Source organism: Arachis hypogaea, chromosome 12, assembly GCF_003086295.3.
Source record: "Arachis hypogaea cultivar Tifrunner chromosome 12, arahy.Tifrunner.gnm2.J5K5, whole genome shotgun sequence".
In the NCBI taxonomy this organism is placed as follows: domain Eukaryota; kingdom Viridiplantae; phylum Streptophyta; class Magnoliopsida; order Fabales; family Fabaceae; genus Arachis; species Arachis hypogaea.
The window spans coordinates 108,798,230-108,813,563 of record NC_092047.1 but is presented as its reverse complement, the minus strand read 5'-3'; the positions used below and the strand labels follow the sequence as shown (position 1 = coordinate 108,813,563).

The 15,334-nt window shown below is 32.8% G+C and overlaps 2 long non-coding RNA genes across 2 annotated transcripts; both read left to right on the top strand.

Annotated features, from left to right (window-relative positions):
* Window positions 1-210: 210 nt before the first annotated feature.
* Window positions 211-4,795, top strand: LOC112728170 (uncharacterized). The gene is made up of 5 exons (XR_003166160.3): window positions 211-758; window positions 1,404-1,501; window positions 2,470-2,520; window positions 4,157-4,339; window positions 4,548-4,795. It is a non-coding gene; the product is annotated as an uncharacterized lncRNA (long non-coding RNA).
* A 1,605-nt stretch (window positions 4,796-6,400) lies between these two features.
* LOC112728169 (uncharacterized) lies at window positions 6,401-12,904 on the top strand. The gene is made up of 5 exons (XR_003166157.3): window positions 6,401-6,703; window positions 9,044-10,843; window positions 12,261-12,385; window positions 12,472-12,543; window positions 12,679-12,904. It is a non-coding gene; the product is annotated as an uncharacterized lncRNA (long non-coding RNA).
* Window positions 12,905-15,334: the final 2,430 nt, after the last annotated feature.

Genomic DNA, 15,334 nt, shown 5'->3' with positions numbered 1-15,334 from the left:
GGTGGCAGAGAGAAGAAGAAGGAGAACGATAACACAGAGATGAGAGGATTAGAAGTAGGTTTTTTTGAGAACAAATATATATATATATATATGTATGTATGTATGTATGTAATAGGGATATTTTAGTCATTTTGTATAATAAAAATATTGTACACTACAGCAAAAATGGAGGATAGCGGCAATAAATTGGCGGCTGTTTATTATATGGCCGCAAATTAACAAAATAAAGGCGGTTATGGTAGCGGTCTGGGCTTCTGCTACAAAAGGAACCAACACCAACTCCCGCAATCAAATCATAAAGAGAGCCAGCGGCCCTAAGTGCCCCCGTGGCCGTCACTCACTCACTCCAACCCTAGGTTCTCTTGGACCACTAACGCAGAGCCAACATCGATCATCTCCCCCAGCGTCTCTGTCAGAACCACCACCGTCATCATCTTCTTCTTCTTCTCTTCTTTCTTTTTCTTTTTCTTCCACCTTCGCCGAACAACCACGGCGAAAACCCTTTCTCTCTTTCTCTTCCCCTGTCTCCTGCCTTCTCTGTCTCGCCGCCGGGGGCTACCATCCAATGCCGCCGCAACCATCTTCTTCCCCTCCTTACAACCTCGCACTGTGGCTCTCAGCTGGCCCTTGCCTCCCTCATTCCCAGTCGCAGAATTAGAACAGAGCCACTATAGTTCCAGCGAGTTCAAACGCAGCAGCGACTGGTCACTGCCACTGCATCCCTCTCTCCTTTGTTCTTGTTCTGTTCTTTGACTCAGGTTCTCAAATCATCTTTTTTTTTTCTCTGTTTTAGTTAATTTAGTATTAGTTATATGTTGATTTTAGTGTTAATTTGATTTGGTTAGGATTATTTGCTGCTGTTAATTGAGTTTAGATTAGAATTAGGATTTATTAGAATTAGTGTTAGTTTATACATAGTTAAACATGTTGCTAATAGCTTCTTGAGTTTGAATTTCAATTTAATTAATTGACTGATACTCTGTTGAGCCACTGCGAAATGCTGCTGATTTTTCATGTCATTAGTGCTGAATTTTGAATTGGTGTTACAAAGAATGCTTGTTAATACTATTTTGTGTTGTTTATGCTTTTGCATGCCAAGTGTTCGACAATATGCCAAGTGTTTTAAATATGTTTTAAAAGTCCCAAGATACAACTTCTGGCACTTTTTGTTAGTATCTCTCTTGACTTTATAACTGTTCAGTCGGTTATTAGGGATTGTTATTAGGCTACGTTGATGGCCCTTAGTCTACCATTTTACATATTACAGGACATGTGGAAACACTTTCGCAAGCTGCTGAGTAATATATTTCTAATTGGCACATTGATTGAATTGAATTCTTATAAACACTGTCTCAAACTTTATCATAGCTTCTGAGTATTTACATATATGCATCAATTCGCAGGTTATCCATTTATCATATTTGTGCAAGAAAAATGCATTCATAGTTCTTGAGTTCTTGTAATGGGAGTGCAGTTATTCTTTTACACTATGGACAGTAAGGTGAGACAAGCTAAATATTTGTATTTATCCATTTATCATATTTGAGTAATGAATGTGGAGTGAATTATAAATATCTAGATTGGTGTATTTTATATATAGTTTTCTCTTGATCATTGGAATGATGATGGCATGAGATGCTTTTCTAGGATGTTTTCAGTGAGGACCAAAACTTTTGATGTCCATGTTGTCCTTTTGCTATTTTGCTGAGGACATAATAAGTACAAGTTGTGTTCTGTTTTTATTGAGTGATACAAATTGGATTAAAGATTGATACATTTTCAATTATCTTAGTCTATAAGTGAGTATATATAAAGCATGGGAGAGTATATATAAAGCATGTGTGATGCATCTGATTGAGTAACTAAGCATGCTTCACATGGCTTATGCTTGCGGTTTCACTTCATTAGTTGATTGATCAAAATGTATAAGGGAAAAGAACAAACAATCTTCGGTTGACTAAACAATTTTATTTTGAAAATTTGTTTATTTATTGATTTTCCATTACCTTTGTCATTGGCTTTCTCCTTTTAGTATACCTTATGCTAATAAAGATTAAAAGAATAAGATTATAAATGAATAAGATTTATATACAAATTACGATTTGTATAAATATTATAGGAATAATATTATTGTGCATTCAATTTTATACTAAAGTCAATTCCGTGCTACTAATTTAGACTTTATCATAATTCAATTTTTATTTTGTCTTTTTTTATCTTATAACCAATAATTTCTCCTACTTAGTTTGTTATTAATAGAAAAAGACTTAATTTTGTTATCAAAAGGACAATTTAATTTCTTCTCCTTTAACCTGTTATTAGATACACTAGGTGCTTGTGCTGTCTTAACCTTGTGTATGAAAAAATTTAAAAAGTAAAAAGGTTCTTTATATACATTTTCTTTTTGGTTTGATTTGTTCTAAATTTTCTTTTTATGCACTTTAAAATTGGTTTTGCTCATTTTTGTAGGATGAAAATATCATGGAAGCAGAGAGCCCTTGATTTAAGATATTTCTTAGTGTAAGTTTTTAAGTCAATTTAGCTCCTAATATTTATTGAACTAGTTAACTAGTATGATTATTTAGCATTTTTGTGTGCATAGAATTATTTTGTGATGGAAGGACATGAAAATATCAAGAGCCTCATTTTTTCCTTGATACTATTCTCTAGTTAGTTTCATGGATAATTTTTCCATTATTAAAAGGTAAGGACAAATGTAAAACTTTGGTTTTAAGCATTAAGGCACAACATTACACTTGACAGTGACATTTATGTATTGTGCTATATTCTTGTCTAAGCTCTGTAGTTTGATCACTTAAAGCATTGATTATTCAATGGCATTTAGAATCCTGCTCGTCTTTTATATTTGGTATTTGAGTAGGTGTTCATCACCACTCCATTATCAATTATTAATATATGTTGTATCTTTAAGTATGGTGTGCCTGGTTAATTTAGTTGCTCACTTTTTTCCTTTCCTAAAAAAAAAGGTTTTTCATATCAAAGTATGCATTTAGGTTATGAAGGAGCTTATAAGAACCAGCAGGGAGAATGCTTGGGCAGAATTAGTTCACTATAAGCTTATTTCCATATTAACTAACATATTTTATTGATGTGTGGTCTTTTAAAGTCAAAGTACAACTATAGTAGATGAAATTTTTTGTATGTTCTTGAGATGCTTCTTATGAGATGCAAATTTTTGTTAGATGAGCATGAAATGCATCTGCCAAACAACAAAGGCCATGGAAAAAAAGAATGGCATCTTGAAAAAAAAAGGGGACAGGGACCTTTCTTTTTCCGTCCTGTCTCTGTCTCTATTGTCTCAATGTTTCTGAATATTTTGTCCTAAGACACTTATCAAACACAATTTAGAATTTATATTACTCCTTTTGCCATCCCAACCTTTAGAAAGAACTCATTAGTCTTGGCTGTGAATTATAATATATACTTTAAGGGAGTGAGTGGAAATTACACATGAGATGAGCACTACTTCCTGATTTTTTTTCTCATAAATTTTCTATATGTTGGGAAACCTATGTTTATAGGAACGTAAGATTAGATTTGGAGTATCTCTGAAGAAGTTATTTTGATATTCTAAGTTCTAAGATGTTAACTCTGGATTTGCGGATATTCACTTGATCTCCCGTGTTGTGTAGGTATATATGCATATTTTTAGGAAACTTTCTTTCATAATTTGGTCATGGCATGTGTTAGAAATGCTTGGAAAATGATATAAATCTCTCGGCCTGATTGATGTTTCTATTTCAAACCCTTAAGTTCCAATGACGGTATTAAGCTATGTTCATGCTATTATAATGCTATGATGTTGAGGTCTTATGATTACAAGATGGGGATAACTATAGACTATAGTTATAAAATTTTTCGCTTAAATTTTATGAAACACATATATAGTAAAGTAAGCATAATTTTACAAGCATATACATTGCTGAAGTCATTATCAAAATTTGGATTGAGATAGTTGTCTGCTTGTTTTTTTATCAGATAAACTAAGTCCTGATAGTCCTATCTTTATATGCCTGATTATCAACTAATAAATTTTTAGTTAATTTTTTTTATTATTAAAGAGAATGCAGGTTCCTTCATTTTTCTATTATTATTATTATTATTATTATGCAATTTGATTGTGTTCCTTTGACAGGCTGCGGATTATAGCAATGTTAGTCGTGCTGGTTGATAGCATCCATTCGTTGAATAGTGATGACATTGGATGGAGCAGCTACTGATGACATTGCATTGGGTGTTGCTGTTGGAAGTAAAGGAAAAGGAAATCTGCATCGCGCAACATTTAATATTCAAGCCATACTTCTATTACTACTTATTGGTAAATAATTTGTGTTGAAATCTGTTGTGAAATGGTTGCAAGTTGTTTTTATATTAATCTTATGTTGATTTAAAAGAATGCTTTTGCTCAACCGATGTTTCATAAAATGCTTCATTGTTGTTATATTTCATAATTTTGTGTGTCTAAGTTTACTTCCTTTCATTTTTCTACTTACAGTCTTAAGATTGTAACGCTTGTAATCTATTAGGTTCAAAGCAGCAGCAGAGAAGAAAAAGAGTGTTCTGAGATATCTATTTCAACAGCAAGGTGAGGAGCTGCCAGCAAACATCGCTGCAGGGATGAATTCCGTGAAAGGATAGAGTGAAAAATAGAATCCTAAGATTGGACTTATTTTGGTTTGAAGCAAACATATTTTTAAATTTGACTATGCAATTTTTAGCAAGAGATTTGCTATGTTGATATTTTTATAAATATATTATTTTATTTTCCAGTTAATTTTATTGTTTTTGCCACAAGCTTAGATTCAATGGCTTTAAAATATTAAGATTTATAGTATTAAAAAAATCCAAAAAGGACAAAAAATTATATCTATAAAAGTAAACAAAAAAAAATTAGCATTTTTTAAAAGAAAAATCCAATTTTTTTTTTCAATTTGATTTGACATTAGCGGCCGTTTTATAACCGCCGCAAAATAGGCGCAAATTTGAGACTATTGAAGTAAATAGCTGCGGTTTTAAAACTGCCGGTAAACATACTGGAAATAGTGCCATCATGGTACTCGAATTTTGCGGCGGTTTTTTAATTGATTGCCGCAAAATACCGATTTAGCGGCGGAAACCGCCGCCAAACCTAATGCCCGCGCCCATAACCAGGGCGGTCCAAGAAACCGCCGGTCTTTGATTTTGCGACGGTTTAAAACCGCCGCGAATCATGAAAAAACCGCCGCTAAAACGCGCCTATCTTGTAGTGGTAGTCATTTTATATATAAAAAAAAAATACTAATTCAAATCGGTATGAAATTTGGTTCACCTAATTTTTATTGAATCAATTTATCCGGTTTATGACAAAAATAATGATTTAACTGATTATGTGTGTGGCAATTTGATTAGTTGAAATAAAATATTTTAAGAAAAAGTTATTTTGAACAACTTTATGTGAGTGACCTCCATTAATTAATCACTTAAATGAAGTAAAATGTTAAGGGTTAGAAATATAATTATTCATGTGTCTATTTTTATCAGTTTAAATTTTTAGAAGAAATAGTTTCATAATATAGTATTAGAATTTTTTATGACCTAAAGATTTAGACTCTACAAGATTCTTATTAATTGGTGGAGATTTTTCAAAACGTCCCCAACATCATCTATTTGTGACCATTTATAAAACTCCCAAAAATAAAAATTCCAGCATTTATATAGTTAAAACACCCACATATTTAAAAGCCTAAACAAACACTTAAAGCCCATACTAAAGATGCAAACTAGGGCTAGCTTCGAGTGAGATGGAAAGTGAGCAAGACCTAATTGAAATCCTAAATTATACCCGTCGTCGTGCCAATGCTGCCGCCACTGCCACCGCCACCGCTACAGTCATTCATCTCCTTGCTATTGGCGCCAATGCCACTACGTACTTCGACAATCTCTTTTCTCGTTGTCTCTTCTGTTGATGCATCTCCTCAGATCGCGATACGGTAACTTTTGAGTTCTCCTTCTACATTTTTATGTGCATTTCTATAAAAACTTTTTTTATTGTTACTTTTGTGATCTCTTTCACATTAATTAAGTTTGATTGATTACTTCTCTTATTTTAAATTTGACTTGTTACTTTTACGATTATTAATTTAATTTTTTAAAAAAAATAGTATCATGGTACTATATATTACTGCATGCACCTAAACTATATATTATTATAAGTTACGTAATCTCAAAACATGTAAAGACCATTTTTTTTTCGAAACTCAATGACTTTAAGGGGCAACCAAAATTAATTTACGGTTTTGATTATACGAGGGGATACCCTTAAGGTGATTTAAAAGGACATGAATTAAGTAACAAATATATCAATTCTGAAATTTTAAGCCTTTATAAAACTTCATGCATGGTATATCATACATTTGCATTTCCAAAACAAAAAGAAGACACATGGCTAGAAATGGTGGTGTGACCTATAAACAAATAACACGTTTTTTCATTATTATTGTTGGATTTGTTATTTGTGCTATCATTGTTGAATCGTATGACAGTATTCCAAAATACTGCTATGGTCTTGAAAATAAGGAATATGTGCTGAGACTTTGTCTTCAAAGATGCAAGAGCCGCTATAGAAATAATCCGAAAAAGAAGAAGGATTGCATTAAGAGATGCAATGCTAAGTATGGTCCTCCGGTGGAAAGTTATAACAATGGTAAGTATTTAAATTTTAAATTATTATATTATATTAATTATCTAATATTCATATTTGATTATATGAAAAATTTTCCGCTCATTGGTGAGTGTTAACTGATCAAAGATACAAATTATATAGGATATTCAACTATATGATACAAAATAAAAATTAAAACAAAATCATGGTACTTTATTTAAGTCGTTTATCATAATATTTAGGACAATTTATCCAAATAAATAAAGTAGATGAAATCTTTACTCAAATGCACAAAACAGAAACATGTTACGTGCATGTGCAATTTTCTATTTCTATGTAATCCGTGGGAAGCAACCACGGTTTTTATTTTCTATATAAACCGTGGCTGGACGGATTATGATTGTTTTGTGTTGTGTGTAAACCGTGGCAAGTAGCCACGGACTACGAAGGGAAGAAGGAAGCCACATAGACTGTGGCAGGCTCCCACGGTTTATGAAGATGGCTAGATGGTGATAAAACGTTGTGGAGGGACAAGGAGAGGGACTGATCAGTAGTCAGTACTATCCATTAGAAGAATTTTAGAATTTGAGTGGAAAAAAAGAAAAAAAAAAGATTAATTTTTTTTATATTTTATTCGATAAAAATGTATCTAATATTTCTTATTTTTTTATTAATGATTTTAAAATAATTAAGCTAAATTTTTTAGAATTAAAATGAATAATTAAGCTAAATTTTTTAGATCTTATTCAATAAAAATATATTTAACATATTAGTTCAAAATATGATCTCTTGTAGGATTTTAGATGTGTGGGTTAATAATTAAAATCCTTAAGATTTATTTTTTAGATTTTAAAATTAAAATCTTTAATTTTACTGAATATAATTTTTGGATGTATATTTAAATGATAATCTTTTAATAATTAAAAATGTTAGAACTAAAACAGAAATTTTAAATTTTAAATTTCAGTTTTATTTAGTTTGTATTTTGAATATGTATTTAATTTTAAAAAGATGCTAAATCTATTTAAATGTGTTTATTTCAATTTTTTTAAATTATTATAATAAAAAACTAAATAAAGGATCACATTTAAAGGATTTCTTAGTCTTCAAAAGTCTCTTTTATCTTAATATTTTACGAATTAAAATGCTTTTGAAAAATCACTAGTGAAAAAAATATATGAATTTAAACCTCTGTAAATATGAAATTGATAAACAATATATTTCATATTCAAGTAATAAAATTTTAAATCAAGAATCCTTTAAACATTCATTATTTAGTTACTATTTTTATTTTATATACGAGTTTATATTAAGCAGAATACTCATCCCAATCCAAAATCAAATCATGTCCCCATTGACAATAAATACGCCATTGGTATTTAAACTTTATAAAAAAAAATTCCATTCCTCAAGGCTTCTATTCTATTCTATGTATGTAAAGAAAGTGTAGTTCAACTCATGCATATAGCATGCTAACAGTGCTAACTGCTAATGCAAATAAACTTCAATCAGAATTATATTCTTTCACACTATATTAAGCAAACAAAATTTAATAAGAGCCCACTCACTTGTCATATGATTGAGATTCTGTCTTTTTTTTTTTCTTTTTTCCACTCAAATTCTGAAACTCTTCTAATGGATAGTACTGACTACTGATCAGTATATCAGTCCCTCTCCCTCTTCCTCCCACAACGTTTTATCACCATCTAGCCATCTTCATAAACTGTGGGAGCCTGCCACGGTTTATGGCTTCCTTCTTTCCTTCGTAATCCGTGGCTACTTGCCACGGTTTACACACAACACAAAACAATCATAATCCGTTCTAGATAGCCACGGTTTATGTAGAAACTAGAAACCGTGGTTGCTTTCCATGGATTACATAGAAATGAAAAATTGCACATGCACATAACATGTTTTTGTTTTGTGTATTTGAGTAAAGATTTCATCTACTTTATTTATTTGGGTAAATTGCCCTAATATTTATGAGTTCAAATAGAAAGTTAATATTTTTCAACTGACATATGAAATAAATATTTAGGTTAATTGAGATTTACTCCCAGAATCGTAGATTATGTGATCTTTAGCCCTTAATCTTTAAAAATTTAAATGTTAATTTGCGCATTTTTAAAGTTTAAGGGCTAAAGTTGCATGTGACCCAATAATAATGTTCAAGAGGAAAAGTGCAACTAATCCAAAATATTTCAATAGTTTAATTTATTTTTAATTTTACTTTGTGTTCCATTTTGGTTTCCGTGTTATATATATACTTTGAGCTTGAAGTATAGTACTCTAAGTCTATATATACTAACACTATTGTTATGTGAGAGAGAATTTTTTTCAAATAGTTATGCTAAAAAAACCTAACAATTTTTTTTTCTGCAGGCATGTAAGAATTAGAATTTAAATAAATCTTTAATTTCATACATAAAAGAAGATTTGAGCACCTCATCGATCAGACCAGAAAATGATTCACATTGCAATACCGGATGTTTAAATTACTTTCTTATTATTTCAGTTATCCTTTAGGTTTAATAGTTAAATTGTGATATAAGGCAATAGTAGCCATTAGACTACAATCAAACGTAATAAAAAATTGTGAAGTGACGAAATTTCTTTTACATGTTCATCCAATTTAAAATTTATTTAGATGAATAATCACAAATGAAAAAATATCGCACATTGATCAAATTCGAAAGCGATTCACGAAGTTGATTTTTTTAATGCATAATATTTGTTCAAAATTTTTGTGACCATCCGAATTTCGTAGCTTCCGAAATGATGGGGCTTCTTTCACCAAGTTGATTAGAGACCGAGAGGCAATTTATAAAGACATTCTAATACTTAAGATTTATTTGAATGAATAAATAATTTTTAACCCTCTTTTTTCTGTGTCGTTGCTTTCCTATTTTTAGATTTTCTCTCTCTCCTTCTTTCTATCACCTTTTTACACTCTCATCGCTGTATGCCACCCCCTTTCATTGCCTACACGCCTAACTCTCAAGGTAATCGTAAAACTGTCGTCGCACACCTGACACCCAACTCGAGGAGAATCGTCGTCGTCGAAGGCAGAGTCGTCCGCCACCTTTCTTTCCTCTCTAGTTCTCTGATTTTGCAACTACAACTTTCTTTACTTTTCTAACTATCTGCGACAATGTGACTGCATCTCTTCCTCTCTAGTCTCTAGCCACTACAAAAAAGAGGCATAAAATGGCAGCAACATAATGGAAGTTCTACAAAACCGCCGATATATTCATAAATTGAGGCAGTTTATGCAGCTGCCGTAATTTCACTGGTAGGAAGCAACGGTTTTTTGGTGCTTTTGACGGTTTTAAACGCCATTACCTGCTCCTGCTCTTGCTTCACTGATATAAAAAGTAAAAACTCTTCTATTTCATTAATAAACGTTGTCTATTTGATCGAGCCTCCATCCCAATGTGAGAAACCAAGAAGTTCCTCCATCGCAACATGAGATCTGCAATCTCATCCACGAGGCTCTCCTCTGGCGGCAAGCTCCTCCATCAACGCTTTTCTTCCAGCTGCGATCTCCTCCATCAACGTTTTACTTCAATTGATGGATCTGCTGTGTGATTTTTTCTGCTCCACCGTGTTGTCCTATGTGAAGCTTCTCCATCTCCATCTTTGTTGAATTAGCTTTATATACAAATCCACATTCTCTTTTTTTAATTACTCATATTTTGTTTTGCAAATTGTTACTACTTCTATTTCTGTAATTTTAGGTTTTGATTTTCTTCCTTGTTAGCAGAAATTGGGGGTAAGGTCTTCATGTAATTTCTTCGATTTTTTCTTACATGCTTGTATACAAATTTGCATTCTCTTCGCGGTTTTGATTTGTAAATATGCTTTCGGTTGGTGCTTTACTGATTTGCATAGCACGTGTTTGATGAATTGCTTGAATGCTTATTTTTTTTGTCTATGCATTTATTCAATCATTGTTGTATGTGACATATCTCTTTTGCAGACAAATTAACAAATTCTTTTATTAGCTTGAAACTTGTTTTTGTTCTTTGTTAAGTTATTTACTTTAGAGAACAATGAAGTTGTTAACAATGAGATTGTTTCCTGTGCAGATGATGAAGATAAATTGATTTGGAACTATTTAAAAGATGGAAGCTACCTAAATAAGAACCACTTGAAGATAGACATCATCTTTTCGTTCATCTAGTGAGTATTAATATGCTGAACTTAAATATTGTTTGCGACCTTGAAATAATTAGTTTAAATTTTTTGATATTTATTGTTGTGAGATTCTTTTTATTAGTATATAGACGATCTATAAAGAATTTTGCAAATATTTATTTATTGTGATGCAATTTATCCTATAATTTTAGTAAGTAAACTAATACCAAATTTATCTAAGTTTCTGTTAATAGGAAAAGCTGAATAAAGTTGCTAGTAATAAGGCCGAATTTATGTTGTTATACATGTGCAGTTTACTGGATTGGATTGGAAAGAAACAAATGCTTCTCTTTTGTGTTGCCCCTTGTGCTCTTGTCTGCTCATTAAAAGGACCCATTTAAAAAGAAGTCACTTTTAGATAATTGAGTTATTCACCATGTTTCCACAATTAAGAGTTTAAAACTATATATGGTACTTTCCTAGCTCACTGATGGTGGTTTCAATTTGCATTGTTGGTCCATGTTTAGACAATTTTATAGGATCGGAGGAAACTGAAAACTGCAAGTAAAAATAATTGTTAAAATAAAATTGTTAAATAAAGTACAAGAAAGATGAGTTTGATTTTGATTGTACAAGAAATTGTTAAAATTTCAAGGTTAGGTGGAAGTAATGAAGAAGGGGTTATTCAGTTTCAACAAGTAATATAAGTTGCACAAGATAAATGGTGCATATATAAATATTTTACAATTTTCAAATCATGTAGGAATTTGATCACTATGGACATTTAATTATGTGCTGGCTGGTAATAAACTTTGTAAGGGTTGTTTATCACTATTGCACACTTTGTTAGTAGCGGTGACAATGAACCATCCAAGAGTAGAACCATGTGCAGGATTCACGGCCGGTAAATTAAAAAAAAATATTGAGAGTCTTAATTTATTTTCTAATTGTTTTTTAAATTTTGCAATTAAAAAAATTTTGAACTTTTGTTTATCTTTTTAATATTTTGAGAGTGCTGTTAGGAATCATTTTGAGGAGGCATGGTGTTGGTGTTTGAATATGGAAGAGAAGAGAAGATGAAAAAAATGAATAATTGAATGAAGGAGAAAACAGAGTCAAATATAAGAGGGAGAAAGAAAAAAGAAAGTGTATTTTAAAATTCTAAATCAAGTTGTGGTAGCTAGTTTTAGTTTACCAAAAACATGACTATCACGTTACTTCCATGGTTCCATGGCTTTCTTGCTAGTGCTCACTTAGTGTGGTTTTTTCATCCCTTGTGTTATAGGTATATAAAAAAATACTTTCATGTATATTTCACTTGATTGATTTCATGTTAAAGCTAGCATTAGATGTATTTCTTTTTTAACTTTCTTGAAGTGTATCTTTTAATTTTGATCAGCTAATAGATGTTATTTTTCTCTTTATTTTTGCTGTAATTATTGAATACCACTACAAAAAAAAGGGCACAAAATGGCAGCAACATAATGGCGGTTCTATATTATTGAACTGTATGGACTTGTCATTCAACAAAGGTTTAAAAGGTCCTCTATCTCCAGAGATAGGAGACTTAAGCAATCTGAATATACTGTAAGATTCCTTAAGAAACAATATCCATTTTCCTTATATTCACAAAAAAATGCATACTAATACTTTCTTTCCTTAATTTGTGTCAGCATCTTGGCTGGTTGTAGCTTCAGTGGCAGCATTCCAGATGCATTGAGGAATCTTGCACAGCTATCCTTCTTGTAAGAACTCATGAGAAGCACAAAGAAGTGTTGATGCGGCAATTATAGATGGCTTGAATTCCAAAAGCTTTATCTCTGCATTATCATAGCATAAGAAGCAATCACTATTATTCATTATTATTTGGTTTTCTGCAGGTTTGTTCACTGGTATTGACGATCCATATGAACCAGCAAGTAGTTATGAAGTATGTATTTCAGTATTTATATGTAGTTGTTATGTTGTGCGTATACTTGGTATCTTTGAAGGAGGAAAATACTAATTAGCTGAGAAAGCACTTCAAATGCACTTAGTCCTTTTTCATTCTCTGCACCAGCAAATTCTAGATTTGCCTTTAAGAATATTGATGTCATAGCTGTGGTTCCATGAAAAACAATTAAGGAGAATCCATAAGGCACTGAATTACTTGGGTGATCTTGCTTGTTTACAAAGGATGTATGGCGAAGGTGACTCAGTGAAGCAAGAGTTTGCAGCAGCTTCTAGTTACTATTTACAAGCTAATTCTCTATGGCCTTCTAGTGGAAATCCCCATCATCAGGTACTTTGTGGCATTCTTCAACTGTTTGTGCCTCTGATTTATTTTTGGTAGATTAACATCTCATATGCGAAGTGTGCCTTATAGGTATTTGGTGCACGAATTTGAATCACACTTTTCACAACGCGTACCACTAACCAGCAAGTGCACTGGTCGTCAAGTAATACCTCACGTGAGTAAGGGTCGAATCCCACGGAGATTGTTGATTTGAAGCAATCTATGGTTATCTTGTAATCTTAGTCAGGAAGTCAATTATGTTTATCAGTTGATTGCGAATAACCAGAGAGCATAATTAAAGGTTACTTGTTGTGCAGTAATGGAGAATATGTTGATTTTGGAGATGCTTTGTTTCTGAATCTCTGCTTTCCTCTGTCTTCTTGTTCACGCACGCACGTCCTTCTATGCAAGCTTGTTGTGGATCACCGTTGTCAATGGCTACCTTCCATCCTTCCAGTGAAAACTATGCTCACGCGCTCTGTCACAGTACGGCTAATCACCGGTTGGTTCTCGATCCGGTTGGAATAGGATTTACTATCCTTTTGCGTCTGTCACTAACGCCCAGCCTTCAGGAGTTTGAAGCTCGTCACAGTCATTCAATCCTTGAATCCTACTCAGAATACCACAGACAAGTTTAGACTTTCCGGATTCTCATGAATGCCGCATCAATTCTAGCTTATACACGGAGATTCTGATTAAGGAATCTAAGAGATACTCATTCAATCGTATATAGAACGGAGTGGTTGTCAGGCACACGTTCATGATTTGAGGAGGTGATGAGTGTCACAGATCATCACCTCCATCACAGTTAAGCGCGAATGAACATCTTAGATAGAACAAGCGTGTTTGAATGGAAAACAGAAATACTTGCATTAATTCATCGAGACACAGCAGAGCTCCTCACCCCAACAATGGTTTAGAGACTCATGCCGTCAGAGAATACAAATTTTAGATCTGAAATGTCATGAGATACAAAATAAGTCTCTAAAAGTTGTTTAAATACTAAACTAGTAGCCTAGGGTTACAAAATTTGGATAAACTATGATGGATGATGCAGAGATCCACTTCTGGGGCCCACTTGGTGTGTGCTGGGCTGAGACTTAAGCAATTCACATGCAGAGGCCATTTGTGGAGTTGAACGCCAGTTTTATGCCAGTTTGGGCGTTCAACTCCATCTTTTGATCCTTTTCTGGCGCTGGACGCCAGAATTGGGCAGAGAACTGGCGTTGAACTCTAGTTTACGTCGTCTATCCTGTGCAAAGTATGGACTATTATATATTGCTGGAAAGCCCTGGATGTCTACTTTCCAATGAAATTGGAAGCATGCCATTTCGAGTTCTGTAGCTCCAGAAAATCCACTTTGAGTGCAGGAGTCAGAATCCAACAGCATCAGTAGTCCTTTTTCAGCCTGAATCAGATTTTTGCTCAGCTCCTTCAATTTCAGCCAGAAAAATACCTGAAATTACAGAAAAACACACAATCATAGTAAAGTCCAGAAATATAAATTTTTCCTAAAAACTACTAGAAATAGACTAAAAACTAACTAAACATCCTAAAAACTATATGAAATTAACCCAAAAAGCGTATAAAATATCCGCTCATACAACACCAAACTTAAACTGTTGCTTGTCCTCAAGCAACTAGACAAATAAAATAGAAGACTAGTAGTTGAGAAGCAATAATATCTCAGAGTTTTTTGCATGAAGCTCAGATTCTAATTAGATGAGCGGGCTAGTAGCTTTTTGCTTCCGAACAGTTTTAGCATCTCACTTTATCCATTGAAGCTCAGAGTGATTGCATCTATAGGAACTTAGAATTCAGATAGTGTTATTGAGTATCCTATTTCAGTATGATGATTCTTGAACATAGCTATTTTATGAGTCTTGGCCGTGGCCCTAAGCACTTGTTTCCAGTATTACCACCGGATACATAAATGCCACAGACACATAATTGGGTGAACCTTTAGATTGTGACTCAGCTTTGCTAAAGTCCCCAATTAGAGGTGTCCAGAGTTCTTAAGCACACTCTTATTTTGCTTTGGACCTTGACTTTAACGCTCAGTCTCAAGTTTTCACTTGACACCTTACGCACAAGCATATGGTTAGGACAGCTTGATTTACCGTTAGGCCAGGATTTATTCCTTTTTGGCCTCCTATCCACTGATGCTCAAAGCTTGGATCCTTTTATTACCTTGTCTTTGGTTTAAGGCTTTGGCTTTTGCTCTTTTTTTTTTTTTTTTCTTTTTTTTTTTCTGCAAGCTT